Source organism: Corvus brachyrhynchos, unplaced genomic scaffold, assembly GCF_000691975.1.
Source record: "Corvus brachyrhynchos isolate BGI_N302 unplaced genomic scaffold, ASM69197v1 scaffold706, whole genome shotgun sequence".
Taxonomy (NCBI): Eukaryota; Metazoa; Chordata; class Aves; order Passeriformes; family Corvidae; genus Corvus; species Corvus brachyrhynchos.
The window spans coordinates 187,888-195,684 of record NW_008238371.1 but is presented as its reverse complement, the minus strand read 5'-3'; positions in this window follow the sequence as shown (position 1 = coordinate 195,684).

The following is a 7,797-nucleotide window of genomic DNA, read 5'->3' as shown; positions in this document are numbered from 1 at the left end:
CAGCCCGGCCCGGAGCTTCCCCTCTCCTGCCGGGACCCCCCGCTCTGGGCGCCCAGACCCCCCAGCCCCGGCCGCACCGGCCCTGCACTCAGATCCAGCTGCTACCTTCTGCCTTCTCACCTTTCCCAAACCTGTGATGGGGCAGCGAACCCCTCAGCAGTTGTGTGATGCTCAACAGCCGCCCTGTGCTCAGGGACACCTGGGAACCGTCAGTTCCAGGGGCCCGGGCAGTCCGGAGCACCCACACCCTGGAGCACAGACCCCCAGGAGCACTGACTTCCAGAGCCCTCCCGAGCCCGAAGCACAGGGCACCAGGTTAAGTGTGACCACCTCAGCCAGAGCTTCACTCCTGTCTCGTTCCAGGGCAGTCATTTCCTTTGACCAAACCCACCATCACTCACCTGTGACCCTCCTTCCTGGCCACTGGAGTCCTGACTGTGGTACCTCCTCCACCTCTTCCCCAGCATCCCCCCACTGCTGCCCGCAGTCCCTGTCTCCAGCATCACCCCAGGGCTCTCCTCCTCCTCCTTCTCCTCTTCCTTCTCCTCTTCTTTTTTCCTCCACACCTTTTCCCTCTCCCTGGCTTCCCTCCTTCACATTGCAAGTATGATCTGTGCTCCCTCTGGGGAGGAAAAAAAAGATGTCTGACTCCCCCTTAAACTATTTTTACCTTTCTGAAAGCCCTGTCTGCTGAGCCAGCCCAGGTCTTCTCCTGCTTCTCCAGGCCTCTCCAGGGAACACCTAAACATCAGCACCTCCCTTTCCCCCTCCTTATACAGAAGTCTTTGACTCCACTGCCTTGACTCTTTCAAAATCCCATCACCTTCTTGGACTTTGCCTTCTCTTTGACCCCTCATCCTCCTCCTCAACAGGCCTCATCCTATCTCTCCAGTTTTCTGGATGCACCCAGGCCTCGGACACAGCCAAACCCCACCTAGAGCTCTTCCCCTCCCTACAGCACAGCCAGCACCTCGGCCAAGTCCCTTCCTGTCCCTTCTCCTTCCTCTCCTAAGCCCACAGGTCCCACCATCCACCTCCCCTCCCATCCCCGTCAGTACCACAGACCCCCATCACGGCGTGCAGGAGCAGAGGTCCCACCCAGAGCCTCTCCTGGGGCTTCACGTCCTGCTCCTCCCTCAGGTGTTCGCACCTGTCAGCACCAGCCCTACCCCGGCAGTTCCCCTCCCTGGTACCCGCTGCCGAATGCCCCGACCTGCTGTGGCCATGCCCTGTGGGCAGACAATGGACACATCCCACACCCCTCCCTCCCAAGCCAACGGGCACCTGTGCCCGGGACTGAGCAGAAGGTGCCTGACAAGCCGCCAGAGCTGCAGCTCTGCCATCTGTGCCAAGGTCACAGGAACATGCGAACTGCCAGACTGGATCTGACCTGCATGCACAGCATCTGCCATCCCGTCTCCCAGAGCAGCCGCACTGCAGCGAGAACGAGGAATTCTGCAGGAAGCAATTACAAGGGAATGTCTTCCAAAGTGCTGAACACCAGACAGGGCTGGCTGCGGGGACTAGGCTGTCCGAGCCAACCTGTCAAGGGTACCTCAGGCACAGGTACCGGGCTCTGGGCAGGGAACCAGGTCAGGACCCTCACAAGCTCCTTTCCACCATGCCTGGCACAGCTCCATGCTCCCAGGGATGGAAAGTTCTTCCTGTAGGGAGATGGGACCGTCTATATCCATCTCCTTCCCAACCCTGGGTTTAACACATACTCCAACAGCACCAGATGGTTCCCCTTCCACATGAGTCTCAGCTTTTTAAAATGTTCTGGCAGGTTCTGGCTGTGAGGTGTCTCTGAATCACAGACTGTCTGCTGGAGAGATGATGCACCTTGTGCTGCTTGCTGAGGCAGGACCAGACATGCTGGATCCCCCTGACAGGGTCTGTCTGACCCATCCCTTCGACCTCCCCAAGCCCCCTCCAGCACTATGACCTCCTCAAGCCCCCTGCAGCCTGTGACCTCCTTTCTGCTCCAGCTCTTCCTCCTCCTGTGACCTCATCCAAATTCTGATTAAATCTACTGAGAAACATGGAGAGTTCCCCTTAGCTGACAACATCCCTTCCCTGTCCCACCAGGGATCATATTTTTAAAGCTATTTGTGTTTCTAAAGCATTCCCTCAATTCTCTGCAGTTTGTCTCCACCTTTCTTAAACACAGAGCCAGAACCTGTGCACAACACTCAGCTGGAACCTCCAGCAGCCCAAGAAATACAGGTACAACACCTGTCCTCCTGCATCCCAGTAAGATACTGGTCTACACCACAGAAACAGCATAACACTGTTCTTACCTAATTAGGCTGTTTCGTGGCAAAGGTTTGCAAACACTGTGTGCACTGATATGTATATTGACATGATCCCCTTGACGTTATTCCTACAGGAAGAATGAAAGACGTCTAATATAGGCTAAAATGGAGCCTTAGATTCAAGTCCTGGGGTTGAGGGCTGCAGGGCACCTGCACACAGGTTGGGAACCTATACCCCAGGATGGGCTCAAACCCCGCAACACACGGGCTCCAGCTGCCTGAGCCCTCCACCGATGGAGGAACTGAGAATGAGACTAGAAACCACCAGGGTCTGAGGACAGCCATCACTGAAACTCCCCACATGCCTTTAATGTGTCTCGTCTCTGGCAGTTTACACCATAACCATAGTGGGTTGGACTGGAGCTGTGTCTGTCTAGTGCAGGTGACAGGTGACAGCTCACCTGCTCACAAGCTCCTGGCGGGCAGCAGCTTGGCCCGAGTTCCCAGGGCTATGCGGGGCTGCAGAAGCATCTCCGAGAGCTGGGCAGTAACAGGGACATTGGGCTTTGGCAATCTGACCCAGAGCAGGTGCCTGGGGACAGAAGCAAGTTGGTCCCTTACCAGCACTTCTTTGAGTCACATGCATGGTGCAAACATTATGGCAATGAACATGTGGCTGAAATTAATATAATCCATAAGAGGCTTAACAACAGCTGCATGGGAAGAGTCTGAGAGCCAGGGAACATTCCAGTGCTGGTTGGCCCTGGTGTGAAATTCAGGGTGGAGACCTGAAAAGGAAAAGGAGTCTAAACCATGGTCAAATGCTCCACTGTGCTCCCCAGACCCCATGACACTGGTATCACTGCTCCCCCAGACCCACCAGCACTGGTATCCCTGTGTTCCCCCAGACCCAAATAGTATTGTTGCTCCAGAGAACTGCAGATAGGGCGACTTTGTTGCCAGGGAGATGCCCAGCTGGGAGGATGGGATACCTGCACTCACCATCCCCCGTGGGTTCAAAGGCACTGTCACTCTGCAGAGGTGCCTGAGTCCGGGGGCCCCCCTGCAGCCCCACACGTCCAGCATGGATGAGGGACCAGCACTGCCTCGGCAGCTGGGGGAGGGATGAGGTTCCTAGCATGGATGGCCCCAATGGCTTCCAGTGCCCGCACAGAGGGCAGGTACCAGCAGGAGACCAGGAGCACGTGGAGACAGCAGCCAGCTCCAGGCCCGGTGTGCTACCAGGGCTGCCCGAGGCCAACAGCCCTGCACAGACCGTGCTAGCAGTGGAACTGTGGGCACCACTGCCAGGGACAAAGCCAGGACAGGGTGCAGGACAGGTGACAACACTGCACCTGTGCCAGGCTGCAGGGCACCCAGGGCCCTGGCACACACTGTCCAGCTGAAGCAGCAGAGCAGGAGGGTTCTGTGCAGTGCCAGGGATGGCAGACAAACCCCCCCGCAGCTGCAGGAGGACCCCAAGCGCTGTGTCATGACCATGCTGGAGCTACCGGGCTCCGCAAACCAGCTCCAGCCAGCTCGGCCATGCACCAGGAATACTGATGAGGCTCTGCCAAAGCAGAGCGTCCGGGGGCGCAGGCTCGGTGGCCCGGCCGTGGGGTGCAGCGCCGCAGCCCCCGCAGCCCCATGTCACAGCCGCCCTGCCCGCTGTCCCCACGGGGCCGGGACAGAGCCAGAGACATCCTTGGCCCAAACAGGAGGAGGGAGAAGGAGACACAGGCGTCCCCTGACCCTGAGCAGGGTGATACATTCACGCCGAGTCCTGCCACAGGCTCAGCATCCACCACAGCACCACTGCACACCACACAGCACCACCGTGGTAACCCTTTCTGGCCACCCCAAGCACCCCAAAACCTCTTCCAGTCACCCCAACCACCCTGAGCCCAAGAGACAATGTCTTCCTGCACTCCACTGACAAACACCCGCCCACCCCACAGCACCTGCACATCCCCAGGGTCTCAGGATGGAGAGGTGAGGCACTGCTCCAGGTCCAAGTTCTGGCACAGCCTCTCACTGCTAGCTGGACCCTCATGCCCTGCCCTGCCCTGTCTCCGTGCCTGTGCAGCACAGAGCCCTGGGTTAAACACTTGACAGGCTGACTGACTTTCCAAAGCCTCTTGCCATGAGAGGTGCCTCAGCGCAGGTTGTTCCCTACAGTTTCCATGGAGAGGAGGAACAGGCCCAGCCAGCAGAGAGTTAACACCAGCTGGGAAGTAAGTAACAGTCACAGGAGAGCCCGACTCCAGCACCAGCTCCCTCCCTCCTCCCACACTGCCCACCCCCAGCTCAGGTCCTGCCACAAACCTCGAGCTGCTGATGAGGAAATTGCCACCTTCTCCCCCCACCCAGGATGCAGCGCTGAAGCAAACGCCTCCCTCCCACACATGCAAGGTCATGCCCATGTCACCCTAACAGGGCATGGCCATGCTCTTGTCCACCAAGGAGAGAATCTGAGCACCAAACTGCTGCCAGCCCTTCGAAGATGGCATCCTGCCATGGACCCTGTGGGGGTGGCCACGCTGCAGATCCTGCGCCCACATGCTGCAAGTCAGACGTAGGGATGACAGATGTAAGGGATGACAGATGCAGGGATGATGCTTCCTAAGCGGGTCCAGACCCTGGTGCCTCAGGGAACCCCGGAAGACAACGCTTTGGGATGTTACCTACAGGGTGTAATACAAGATCAAGGCAGCAGCAATCACTTCCGCTCCTTAAGCCACCTCCGGGCACTTCTGTGCGCAGAGACGCCCATACCAGTACCCTGACTAAACCTGCAGGTAGTCTGGTACCTGCACTCCTGGGCATGAGCAGCCCCGCCATGCTGCCAGCCATGCACTGGGCTGTCCCCAGGCACTAGGCTGCTTCCAGGTACAGAGATGTTCCCATGGAACAGGGCTGTCTCCAGGCACCAGAACGTTCCCAATTCCCAAGCTCCCCACTGGTGATGCAGGTATGAGCAGCATCAGCATGATTAGGCCAGACATTGTGAAAACTCCTTGGGATTTTGAAATCCAAAGACAAAAGGCCATGTGAAAATTTAGTTAGAGGACTAAAGAAGACCTCCTCAGGTTCTCCAGCCTCACTTTAAAATCTCTCCCATAACCATCACTTAAACAGTGAAAACCCTCCAGTTTATTTCAAAAGCAGCAAACAAAAGAAGAAACGGCAACAGAGTGAAACTGAAAAGTGAACGGTGCAGCAATGGGACTCAGAGGACGTGAAAATCTACATGGAGATCAGGAGGAGAATATGGCAGGAGATGGAGGAGGCTGGAAAATCCTTCCAGCCTTGACAGAAAGGCAGAGACCCCACAGCAGCCTGCAAAGGATGGTCACAGAGCTGTCCTTTAGCTGGACCATGGAGCTCCTTCAGACATGACCGCACTGTGATGACGTTCATACGCCCAGCGGGTACAGGACATTTCTGCGCCCGCAAGCAAAGCCCCCACCCATCCCAGCAGCAGATGGAGACTGGGCCTCCAAGCCAGGTCTGTGCCAACCGGACAGACCACCCATCCTCACGTTCTTCTGGCTCTGCGCATGCAGCATCGCAGACACCAATGACACAAGAATTTTGGGAAGAGCCAACCCCAGCAAAAGGTAGGACTGGAGTGGCATCAAGCTCCACAGGAAGGGGAGCAGCTCAGAATCCCAAAGGGATGTTCCCAACAGTGCTTCTCAAAGCTCTCCAAAACCACTCCTCCCTCCCTGGGAAACATGCAAAACAATTAAAGCCATGGAAAGATCCTGTCCTTCCGCCCTGTTCCCAAAGGCACCTGCTCAGGAACAATGAGCAGGCAAAGGAAGTATTTTCAAAACACAAACTAAAAAGCTACTGAGGCTGGCAACAACACGGGATGCTCATGTGGGCCTGAGCACTCCAACAAATGCCATGTTACTGCTGCTCCCACCTCGTCATCTTCTGAGGCGAGCATGGTGACTAACAGCATCTGCACACACAGGCAGAGATTGTTTTGCTGCAAACAACAAGAGCCAGTTGTGAGAATAGTGTTAGTAATACCCCTGTATCCCACCTGGAGCAGGGGGACTGCAGTGCTCCAGCCCCCAACAACCTTCTCCAGCTCCCTCGTGGTGGACAGGCTCCAGACCCTGTGATGGAGCTTCGATTCTCACAAGCAATGGATTTAGAGAACGAAATATCACCCTCGGGATGGTTAAGAAGTAGATGTCACCTGGCACACGAAACTCAGCTTCACAACAAACACTGTAGGTGAGACTATCCATTTCAATGAACCCACTCATACCTCAGGCGCTGCCCCCAAGTCCTGGGGAGAGCCGGAGGCAGCCCCAGCCCAAGGCATGCTGAGCCAAAGACCCTGCTCCAGGCTGGCCAAGGGTTTGGTGTCTCCTGCTCCTGCTCCCACTTCGGCACGAGGGTCCCAGCTCTGATCCCTGGAGCAGCCCCTGCTGGAAGCAGCTCCCCACGCCATCCATCTCCATCAGTGCTCACCTTTACAGACCCCAGTGGCCTGAGGAGCCTACCTGTGTCTAACCCAGGCATTTTGGGTTCCTCCCCAAGGCCTCTGCAGAGAGGCCAACCACCAACCACAGACAGCAGAAAAACCCAGAAACTGAAAGCCACAAGCCGCAGCCAGAAGGTGGGATGGAGGGTGCAGGTCTTGCACCTGGTTCTCTGTTCCCACCGTCCCCCGAGGTTCCCCTGCTGCAGCCACAGACACCTCAACCTGCACAGGCTCATCCTCCCAACAGGAATAGGTACCACGTTTCACCCCAGGGCCCCAGGAGGGACAGTCCCTGCGTCATTCTGCCCGGCTCACACCCTTGGCCTCACCAACCCTCACCTCGTGTCTCCCCGCCAACGCCGAGGCCCAGCAGGGCCCAAGGGGTCCCAGCTGCCTGACCAAGTCCTGGCAGGGCCCAAGGGGTCCCAGCTGCCTGACTGAGTCACAGTGGGGCCCCTGACTGACCTGACCAGAGAGAGCAACAAGGGAGACCTCAACTTCCCCCAGCACCAACACCAACTTCCCGTGTGGTCGGGGCAGAAGGGGATGGCTTTGAGTGCCTCGCACCACCTTGGATTTGGAAGGGAGAACCATTCTTGATGATTTTTCCAGGACCCAATACAGACACTAAATGCTCACAGGAGAGGATGGATCCCCAGGAATCTCCCCAAACCTGTCTCAGCCCAGTTTGTATTCATAACTACACACTGAGGGCCCCAGTTCTTACTCCACTTCACACATCTCATGTTGACCATTGACTCTTCCAGTTTCTTCCTGAGGTCACTCTGGACTAACCTAAATACCATAAAGAAGCCTCAAGGTATTATTTAATCACTAACACCTTTCACTAATCCCACTGCTTGGGAGCTGTTCTCAGTGTCATGGAAAGTAGATCCCATCAAACTACGTCACTCAGCACCCACTTCCCTCCTTTAATTCTCCACTAATTCTGATTATGTCAGGCACTCCGCTGCTCTCTCAGGGATCGATATCAGCCTAACTGCATCCTAAATACCTGAGTCATCCACGGATCCTGCT